Genomic DNA, 11,379 nt, shown 5'->3' on the forward strand with positions numbered 1-11,379 from the left:
CAGCTCTGGGATGATGCCACCCATCCATTAAACCCAGGATCTGCAGTGCCCCAGTGGCTGCTCCAGCTCTGGTCCTTCAAGCCTGAGCACAGTGAGCAGCTCTCAGCCCCTCTCCCTCCCTTGGGAGGGATCAAAGGCCATCTGCTTGCCGGGCTCTGGGGGTTTTATTGCGTCTCTATTAAAGCTGTTAAAAATCTTTCCATTGTAGTAGTGTCTGGGAGTGATAAGTATTCATAACAGAGGGGGATTCAAGATGGGTTTGGTTGTAAAAACACCTCTAAGCTGGCTGGATTTATGGCTGTTAAATCATCCCTTCTCTCATCTGTCACAGCCTTTTCAGATGTTCATCACTGAACAACAGTGAAGTTGGGCCATAATTTGTGCCACAGTGTGTGGAGCAGGAGGAGGGGAGTCCTCTCCATCAGTAAAGTAGCTCAAGATTTATGGAGACTTCTCTTATTCTTTTTTTTTTTTTTTTTTCCCCAAGTAGGAGAGAGGCTTTGACTCACTTTCTCTGCTCCAGCTTGCTCAGCCAGCTGGAGCCAGGTAAGTCCTGGCGGATTTAGGGCCGTGCCGGAAGGTTTGACAGCAGTGTTCAGGGAATTTGTGGCTGGCCCTTGTCTGCAGTGGGATCTGCAGTGTAGAGCTGTGCCTCTTGCTGTGCTCGAGCTCTGCTTTGGGGCTGGATCTCCTCATCCTCTCCTGGCTTTGGGGTGAAACATGGGAAAATCGCACCAATGCAGCTGGCAAAGAATCCTAGAATGGTTTGAGTTGGAAGGACCTTAAAGATCCTCTTGTTACACCCCCCTGCCATGGGCAGGGACACCTTCCACTAGACCAGATTGCTCCAAGCCCCATCCAACCTGGCCTTGAACACTTCCAGGGATGAGACAGCTACAACTTCTCTGAGGCCAGTGCCTCAGCACCCTCACAGTGAAGAATTTCTCTCTAATATCCAAATCTAATCCTACACTTTGTCAGTGTGAAGGCATTCCCTCTTGTCCTGTCACTCCAGGCTGTTGTCCAAAGTCCCTCAAAGAGTTGTGGTTTTAGGCAGGTGGGAGGTAGGAAGGTCACCTCATCTTGCAACTGCAGCATAAAACTTAATCAGCATTTTGCAAGGCAGCGCAGCTGGGGATTCCAGCAGCAACTCCCACTCTCCCTTCCCCTCACCACGCTCAGAACACGGAAAAGCTTTTGGAGGTGAAGCCTCCAGCTTAGTCCAGTTGCTGACAACCCTCGTTCAGCTGCAGTATTCAGGATGCAAGTGAAGCACTGGGATGGTACTGGGACCAGCATCCCATGTGGGTGCTGTCAGCTGTCGCACTGCCAGCCTGGTACCCACAAAGCAGGACCCCAAAACATCTGGCAGAGGCTGTTTTGCCCCCCGTTTTTCCAGATGTGCCGGTATCTGGTTTCGTAGCCCCATCAAGTGTCTGCCAAGCGAACTGCACCGCTGGCTCTTGGGTCCGGCACCACTCGGCCCAGGATCGCTCATGGATGTTTGGCTCCTGCTGCCTGGAAAAACCTCCCGGCAGATGTGGCCCCATCTGCTCTCCCGTTGGAAAAACCACAGGTGGGAAGGGGGGGTTCTGGGCAGTGCCATCGCCCCGTGGTGTCACTGGGTACCTGGTGGCACACAGAGTGTGTGACAGCAGTGGATAAACAGTGAAGGTGAGTGTGGAAAAGGCTGTTTGGGTGGGGGTGATATGGGAAGAGAACCCCTTCCCAAAGTGGGGGAGCTGGGGGCTGTGTCTGGGTTCCACAGGAGACCCCCAGAACCTATGCACTGTGCTCAGTCCCCTCTTTAGATTTTCAGATGTCTAATATATGGTGATTCAGCCTTGCCTTGGCGCTTTGGGGCTCTCTCCACCAAAAGCTGAATTTCCCACCAATTGTGGGAAGGAAATCTGTTGAAATACCCTTATTCTCCCCTCCAGACATGGAACATCTCCAGGAGATGTTTCTTCTTACCCTGTGGTAAATGTCCAAGAAAACCCAGAGGACTCATCACTGTCCTTCCACCGGGGTTGGGATGTTTAGGTTTTAAGTCTCTAAATGTAGAGAGATGGGCCCTACCACTGAAGCATTAGATTTTATCCTTCTCTGAATAAATTAAAATCGAAATTGGAAGATTCCCATGGAAAAATGTAACTTTGATTTGTTTTAATTTATTTTTTTTCCCCTTGCAGGAGCCTGAACTTCCCAAATGTGTTTTATGGCAGCAGAAAGACACTGCTGGGAAGAGATGTGCCGTGGCTCCTTTCGGAAGAGCCTGAAGGCAAGGCTGAGTCACTGAGACAGAGCTGCAGAGAGGGCCTGGACAGTAATAAAACACATCTGTCCTCTGTGGCCACATCCCAGATGTGAGTCACATCCCCTCCCTCTGCACTTCCAACTCCAGGCCGTGTTTGGACAAGGTCACTGCAGCTCCTTGTCCAGCCGGGAGGCACATGGTGGTGTCTTGGCTGAGTTGTTTTTTTCCCTGCTGGTTTCCCTAAGGACTTTGAGCTCAGCTGTGAGCAGGCCTTGCCATGGGCTCAGCCAAATTTGCCTGTCTGCAAGCAAAGTGGGATGTGCAGCCCCGTAAAAGCTGGATAAGCTGGAAAATTCCAGAAAATCAGCATGCTTTCTCTCCTAACAGATCCCTCTGGAGCTGGCTGAGTATGAAGCTCCTGGTGGTGAGGATGCAGGACTGACAGAGCTGAACCTACAAGGCAGTTCCCTTCTCTCCTGGTGCTGTTTCTGACAGTGCTACAGAAGTTGTTTGCAGGTTTATTCCAGCCCTGGGGCTTTCCCATGTGTTGTGTCTTCCCACAAGCCCCAAGGAGGATGAATGCACAGCCTGGCTGAGCCGGCTGGTTTAGCGGGGAGAAGGCTCTGGAGCTCCCATCAGCAAAAATCCCAGCCCTGATCCTAGGAAGCTTTTGCACAAGGTGAAAGCCTTGTGTGTGTCCTAGCTGGGAATGCAAGTGGAGACTGAAGGGTGATTTTCCTTTTACAACTAGGATGGAGGCAGGTGTGTTCTCCCTGCAGCACACTGTCTGTATCCGGCAGTCAATGTGCTCAGCTGCATCTCCAAGCTTGTGTTTTATGAGCCATTTCTGCAGTTTCTCCACAGAACAGGACATTTTTGGCTGCAACCATGAGAGAGAAATCCTGTGGGGCCAGGTGGGATGCGGGGCCTCTTGTGCAGCCTCTGCCCAAGGTCACCTTCTCCAGCCTTTAGCTATTAATCAGAGAAAAAACACCTTTCCTTCTCCCTGGAGACTGGGCATTCAGGGTGTGAGCAGCCCTATAAATAAGAAATCCAGGGATGTGGCACAAAAAAGAAGATTGAGGTCCCCAGGGGATTACTGTGGGGCTGGCAGCCAGCAAAGCTGCTTCTTTGCCGAAGGGAGGCAAAATTGAGCAGTTTTCCTTGGCTGGCCTCTCCTGCCACTGTGTGTGCCGCTTCCAGGCAGGATGCTTGGGGGCAGGAGGGACAGGCAGGGCCACTGCTTGCTTTCCACAGGCTCTCAGCTTTGCTGTCACTCAGGCAGTACTGGAAATGGGTCTGAAATGACCCTTCCTCATTGCAACCCTGTGGCTTTTGCCTGTGGGTTTTGGCATCCAGCCTCTCCTGGCCCCTGTGGAGGGGATGGATGCTTGAAGAGGAGTCAGACCCTGGAGCAGGTGAGGAAAAGGATGCTGGAACATGCTCAGCTGGGAGGTCAAGTTTCCCAAGATGGCACTGTGGTGGCTTTTTAGAAGCTGTCACTGTCAGCATAATGGGGAAAAAAACCCTCCTGAATAACGTGTGTCTGGTGCAACTGCACAGGGCAAATATTTGATGTGCTGAATAAATGAGCAGGAGGAAGACGTCAGGGAGACTGGGGAGCTCTGACTCATGTTCCCACAGCCAGCAGTGCTCCAGACACCTTCCCTGCAGGCAGCTGCCAAATGTCCCTGTCCCTGGAGTGTGACACACAGAGGCAAGCAAGCCCACACCTCTGCATGCAGCTGGCAATCCTTGCAGCACTCCAGGGGTGCAATGGATGCCCGTGGGTGGGCTGGGACAGTCCCAGGGGCAATGGAGAGACAGCAGCAAGGGGGGAGGGAGGGGTGTGTCTGGAAAGAGGGTCCTGGGTTGTACATGCTAGTTTGACCCCTTCCTCCCCTCCAATTTTTGGGGGTGCTGAGTGCAATCCAGTTATCTCCCAGCCTTATTCCCACTTAGAATGCTCCTATTGAACAAACAGCCCGGAGATGCTGCAGCCATCTCACTGTCGACATGATGGGCTTCACCTCCTGGATCTGACACGGGTTTTGGGTGAAAATACCGGGCAATTTCCTGCCTCCCAACCTGCATATTAAACGTGTGGTAAAGCAACAACGTTTTTTTTCTGGCCGTTTGCTCGCCTGGAAAGCTGGTCGGTGCGAGCGTTTGAGCAGAGCTCTGTGGTTTTCCTGCCTGTCCGATTGCAGCTGCAGGGGAAAGGCGGAAGATCTCGGCTGAACTCTCATTTCCCATCAGGGCAGCGCTTGTGCGCGGCGGGGGAGGGATAACCTGCAATTCAGTCTCCGGCTCAGGGTACAATACAGCCTGTGTCCTGCTGCCATCGCGGCCGGCCGTGCAGGGACAGCCTGTCCCAGCCTCCTGCTCACGCTGGTGGCACTGCAGCCTGGAGGGACAGTCTGTGCCGCTGAGGACACGGAGTATTTTGTGATGTGCGTTGGCTTTGCTGCGTGTCTGTGTGTGACTGGGAAACGTTCTCCCCCGCCCACTGCGTCCTGAGGTTTGTGGATATGAAAGTCCACATGTCTCTTTCTTCTTTTTAATTGCTGTAATTCGTCTAGCTCTTACCCAGGGTCAGGTCTTACTCGTGGCTTTGAGTTCCCTCCGTGGATTTATTTTGGTTTCGATGCTGTTCAAGAAACAAACCACCCCAGCCCCTTCGCTGTGCCCTGTGTGTGCATCCCGAGCGAGGGTAATTTTCCTCGCTGGAGTAATTTCCTTGCCCCCAGTGGGACTCCTCTTGTGAATAAAGCTATGTGGGATCAGCGTCTGAAAACCACAGCCTGGGAAATTTATGCAGAGGAGGGAAGGAGGGAGATTGTTCCTAGCAGGCGAGTGGTGGGGCTGATTGCTGTTCTCATGGCAGGCGGACGGGGCTGGTGCTCATTAGCAGGCAACGGGATGGAGGGCAGGGTTCGAGAGCTCACAAATTGCCTCAGAGCAGAGGTTGGTGCCTCCTGCCCTGGATGCCGTGGTGATGAGTGCCCAGGGGGGTGGGGTTGGGCTGGCAGTGCTTCCCTGTGCTGGTGTCAGGAGTGGGATGCTCGGTTCTGCCCCTGTTTTCCATCATCCTGGAGTTTGTAATCCGTTTTCCTCTCTTGGGAAGGAAGAGAGCCTGGATGTGCTGCTGTCACAAGGCTCACTGGCAGCAAGTTGGTGCCTCTACATTTGCACTGTGTCCAGGGTGGGGTGAAGACAAGGTTTGAAAAATCAGGAAAGAGAATGGTTAAGAAAAACAGTGTCTTTCAATCAAAGAGAGGTGAAATTTGAAAGTATCAGGGGCAGGGAAAGGTAAAGGCTGATGGTTTTGCACTGTGAGAGCACCAGGCACAGCCTGGGCTGAGCAGGGGGCTCTGAGCAGCATGGAGCAGGGGAAGGGGACACGTGTCATGGGACGCATCCCTTGGTCCTTTCCCTGCAGACACAAGCAAAGCCCCCATCCCTGTGGGACTTCCCAGGAGCTGCTCCCACAGCCAGGCTCATCCTGCACCCTCCGTGGCAGCTCCATCCCTGCGGACCAGGCACCCCCAGCCCCTTGGCACAGGGGAGCAGCACGATTCCACCCAGAACCCGCTGGGAGTGGGAGCCCCAGCAGAGCCGGCGAGCTGCGTGTCCCCACGCCAGCACTGCCACCCCAGGTGGCCTTGTTTTCCTCGGCAAAGGCGGATGGGAGCCACCATCTTCTGAGCAAAGAGCATTTTTAATCTCCTGCTCCCGCTCCGTGCAATTAACTTGATTCCCTCCCCTCGTTTCCTGCAGAGGTTTAATTAAAATGCATTGTTCGCCTCGCCAATTATTTGCTCTGTCCCCCGGATAACCTCTGTGCAGGGGCTTTTTTTTTCCTTTCTTTCTTTCTTTCTTTCTCTTTTTTTTCCCCCTTGTTGTTATTGAGGTTCCTCTCTGCTCCCCCCTCGGCATCTCCAGCAGCGTTTACCTGCCTGGGAGAGCGGGATGGGGGAATTATGGAAGCACTGCAGCCCTGCACGCACAGGGGCGAGCGGGGGGCCGCAGCATCCCCGTGGAGCCGGTGGGGGGAGGCACATGGAGCTCCGTGCCCCCGAGCAGCTGAAACAACAAGACCTTGTTGACTTGCCTTTGAGTTCCCGGCACTCGGCAGCTGCTGCTCCAGCAGGTGATAATTGAAACCGGGAACGAACCTGGATGGCGTCAGGGGTTGAGATGTAGTTCAGCCTTCATCCCCCTCCCTCCTCTCCCTCCTGCCACGGCGGAACGGTGCTGCTGGCACGGGGGCTTTGCACAGGGCTGGGGACTCCGGGGAAGGTGGGTGGGTGACACTTGTGTCCCCAAGGAGACGGGTGGTTGGACAGGGAGCCGAGCGGCCGCAGCTCCGCAAGGTCATTTCTCGAGGAGCGGTTTTGGAGAAGGGGTGTTCAGCGCTTTCTAAAAATAACCCCGTTGCAGGACCAAAATAACAAGCTGCTCTCTCACAGCAGCGCTGTGCTTGAACCCGGGCCAAGGCAGCTGCTGCCGGGCCGGCGGCGGCCCCTCGGTGTGCGGTGCAGCTGGTCCTGCCGGGGGGGCCGCCGGTAGTCCCCCCCACCGGCAAGGGGTCGGCCATTGGATGCAGGGTGCCTTGGAGAGATGCTGATGCTCAGCCCTAAGATGCAAAAAGAGGAGGAAGGGCAGGTTCTACTCCTGGGAAGTTCCCTTGGGAAGTAGGGGTTGATCCCTTTTGAGGAGCTGGGTGTTGGGAGGGGACACAGCCATGTGGTTCGCCCCTTTTCCAACAGTTTGGAGAGCAGGACTCATGTCTGGGTCTGCTGGAAGATGCTGGGTGTCTGCAGAGCATTGGTGTCATCTCCTGCAAGGTCTCCCTAGTGTGTCCCCAAAGTTTACTCTGCTCTTGCCTTTTGCAGATCCTGCTCTGGTTCTTGGCTTTCCTTGCAGGGGCTCTGGCAAATGTCATCTTCCTGGTGGCCCCACAAACTGGAATTTACTGGTTCACTGATTTCAAGGTGCAGGTCTGGGCTCAGGGTGTGTTTCATCAGGGTCTGTGCGGCTCCAGGCTGCAAATCAGGGGCTCCCTGCTCTGCCAGCCAGGGGGGAAAATTATGGAGACCTGGAGGGGTGTTTATAGAGACCTTATGGCTTTCTACAACTACCTGAAAGGAGTTGGGAGCTGGGTGGGTGCTGGTCTCTCCTCCCATGGAACAAGTGACAGGACAAGAGGAAATGGCCACAAGTTGCTCCGTGGGAGGTTTAGGTTGGATATTAGGGAAAAATTCTTCACCAGAAGGGTTGTCTGGCAGCTGCTCGGGGCAGTGGTGGAGTCCCTATCCCTGGAGGGATTTAAAAGCTGTATAGATGTGGCACTTGGGGCCGTGATTTTGTGGTGGCCTTGGCAGTGCTGGGTTACTGGTTGGATTTGATGGTCCTAAAAATCTTTCCCAGCCTAAACAATTCCATGATTCTGTGACTCTTGTTAAAGTTGTTTCACATGTGAAATCCCAGGGGATGACATGTGCTGTGTCCTGATCTGTGTTGAGGTGCTGGGAGGTCCATCCATAACTGTGGGGTGGCATCCTCTTTGGTGAGGATGTGTGCTTCCCCCATGATTCTACCCCAGAATGCCTTGTCAGTCACCATGCTGTATCCTCAGCTTCGAGACCACAGGTGCCAAACATTCCTGAATGATGTGGGTGGATGATCCCATCGGCTCCTGGGTGCTTTGGGAGATGCCCCAGCACAATAATGCCAAGCTCCTTTAAAGTATGGGTTTGGAGAAAGGGGGAAACAGGATCACACCTTCGCTCAAGGTCGTGTCAGGGCTGCCGGAGCTAATTACTGCTCAGGGATGAGTCTCGACCCCGGGATATTTCTGGGAAATCAGCGCTGCTTCGGTGCTTCATCCTGAGACGGGAGATTAACTCCAGCTCCGTGCTCTGCTGACGGCCGGTGAGGTGCCTGGGGATGGAGCAAATTGAGCACAGCATGGCGTGTCCCCTTCCTCCTGAGTGCCAGTGAGAGGGGCCAAATCCGGGCTTGCTAGAGAGACTGGACCAGCTGTTGTGGTGGCTCGTGGTCCTGCTGGTCCTGGGGGTGATGGGGAGCTGTGGCTGTCACAGTTATTCAGTAACGACCTCCATGGCAGGGGGTGGAACTGGATGAACTTTATGGTCCCTTCCAACCCAAACCGCTCTGTGATTCTGTGATTCTCTGATTCCTGTAGGCTTTTCCTTGCACTTGCAATCCCCTCCTCCCGAGCATTGTGCTCCCACACCGTGTGGTGTTGTGCACTGGTGTGAAAGCTGGGTGGGAATTTGATGCAGGTTAATCCTGGCCCAGAGGGTGAGGATGCATAGTGAGGAGAATGGAAGGGAGAAACTGGGAATAAACCTGCCACAGAGCCAGGCTGGTGGGGAGAGCAGTCTCAGTGAGGATGCTGAGCAGTGAGATGCTGGAGCTGGGGAGGCCAGGCTATGTTTTCATGCTCCCTGGAGTGGTTTTGGGGCCTGATGCTGAAATGATGGGATTTATTGACATCTACAAGGGGTTAGTGGGGGATGGGATTCAGCCATTCATGGACCTTTGCTCCTTAGGATTCAACCCAGAAACCTGGCTGGATCTGGAAGAGCCATCCCTGAGAAATGTAAGTTGAATTTACTCTTATGTGAGGATGAGCTGCTTTTTAGGCTCTAGAGTGAGCAGACATCCCTCCTGGGGTATTGTCTGGGTGCTGCACTCGAGCCCAGCAGTGCTGAGCTCCCTTCTTCTCCCACCCACCTTTCCAAATCTGCTGATGAAACTTGGAGCAGTTTCCAGTCTAATTGCAGCTTCAGAGTGGGAATCCCCAGCCCTGTAGGGAGGATAAATCCTCTTTTAACCCTCTGGAAGACGGTACAGTGATAGTCTGGGGAATGCACTCCCACTCTGTGCATCCTTCGAGGGAAGGGTCCAAACCTGTCCCACGTTCCAGCTTAAAGCCTGGCCTCGGGTACAGCTTTGGTGCCTTCACAGCCAGATCTGCAGGGCTGATTTTTTGGGAGAGAAGGGCTAAACTCCATGTCACAAGCTGTTCACACTGAAGTCGAACCAAGCCCGTTCATGGTCTGACAGGGACCTGGTGGTCCCTCTCCACCCAGCCAAGTGGCAGCTGATCTCTCCCAGGACAGCGTGTGCTGTCTCTCATTTTGGTTTTATTTATTTTTTTTTTTAGGCTTAAAATCCATACTCCTGGCTGTTCCTGCCTTTATATGCATGTGCTCTATAATTGAAAACTCTCAGTTGTGCGCTTCTCCCATGCAAAGCCAAGGCTTCAAAGCAGCGGGTGGAAATTGAACCGATATCTTGGCTGCTGAAGTGAAAATTTGAATGAAAATTTAATTTTTTGCACCTCAAAGCAGGGAACCAGGTTCCTGGGGTCCTGACCAAAAGCTGGCCATGACCTTGCCTTTTGGGGACGGTGAGGGGAGCAAACCCCAGCTCTGCCCCAGAGATGTGGGTGATGTGGTGAAGGAGAAGGCCTTTCTGGAGTATGTCTTGGCCAGATGGAGTTTCAGCTGCTGTGTAACAACATCGTCTCCTGATGGTTTTATGGGGTTTATGGGCTGAGGAGAGGAAACTGAGCATCTTCTGGGCTTTGAGTATCACCAGTGAGGCTCAGACCTCTCCTGCAAGGATGCTCAGCAGCCTGAGCCCCTTGGTGATATTGAGTGGTACTCCATGCTCAGCCAGGTCGTGGTGCTTTCAGACTCCAGGTGTACTTAATCCAGGTGCTTTTCTGCAGCATCAAGCTGCCCTTGATCCTATTTGGCACCCTGCTTTTCATCACCACCAACCAGATGGCCCAAGACCTTGTGCTGGCCTCTATTGTCACCTGCAGAAGGCAGTGATGACGTTGGCATTGTGCCAGAGATAAAACATTGCCCTGAGCATCTGCTCCTGGGCTGGGGGCATCCAAAGGCTCCTGGGGGGGTGCAAAGGGCTGGATGCACCGTGGAGGGTGTGTGGAGCAGGAGCTTCCCATCTCCATGCTCACACTCTGGGATGGCAGGCAAGGCGGGAAGTGAGGAGAAGGAACCTGGCTGGAGAGGCACTGTGTGAGCTGGAGCTGTGCCACTGCCAGCTCTGTGAGGGAGGAGTGTTCCCCCGGAGGGGCTGGGGGCTTCTGGGGGGCATGTGGCCCCATGGGAGCATTTTCTCTCATCCCACGTGGATTTGATTTCTTGGCCCACGGATTCCTTTCCGCTGAGGAAAGCCCGCGGAGCCGCCTGCTCGAAGGAGCTGCAGCAGGAGGGTTCCTCTCGGATCTTGTTTTGTGTTTGTTTTTAATTGAAAGACAAAAGGCCGCGTGCTGGAGGCAGCCTGCCTTTCCCTTTGTCCTGCCTCCTCACGGGATGAGGAGAAGGATGTGAAGGGAGCACACGGCAATCCCTGGGCTGATCATCACCCATCCCTGGGGCCGCTGTCCCCTGTTCCCATGGGACCACCAGACCCCACCGAACACCAGCTGCCCCTTTCCTGGGGGGAACGGGAAGCAGCTGCAGGGTGAAGCCGCAGGCAGGTGTGCCATCACGCCTGCTCTCCTGAGCTTTAGTTCTTTTTTTCTTTTTTTTTTTTTTCCTCCTTTTAATCCCTGTAAACAAAGCAAAAGGGCAGCTGCACCCGGCAGCACATCCCACCGCAGCCGCCCCGGCAGGGCTGGGGCTTCACCCTCGCGGTGGATCTCGGCTTCGCAGGTGATTCCTGCTCCATGCCTTTGCCAAGGCAAACCCCTCTCTCTGGCCATGGGGTTTCCAGGCAGGTCAGGGTGTTGGCCGGAGCAGGGATACTTTTGGGAGCAGCCCACTCTGTTGTGCCCGGGGCCGCCCAGCAAAGGGGTGGCTATTTATGGGCTGAAAAAGGAAAATTGTCCAACTGCCGAAATTGGCAGTGAATCCCATGACTATAATAAACAACTTCCCGGCCAAGGTCCCTGGCTATTTTCTCTCTGTTTTGGCTCGGAGAGGAAGATTTATTTTGTTTACCACTTGGAATTTTTTTCCCTTCTCTTTTTTTCCCCTCTTCCTTTGGGGTATTTAAAGCCAACAACCCCCCTGAGCCCAGGCTGGGGTCACTGCTCTCCTGAATGTCTCTAGATC

The sequence above is a fragment of the Pipra filicauda genome, unplaced genomic scaffold, assembly GCF_003945595.2.
Source record: "Pipra filicauda isolate LSUMZ 115617 unplaced genomic scaffold, ASM394559v2 scaffold415_size613988_pilon, whole genome shotgun sequence".
Classification (NCBI taxonomy): Eukaryota; Metazoa; Chordata; class Aves; order Passeriformes; family Pipridae; genus Pipra; species Pipra filicauda.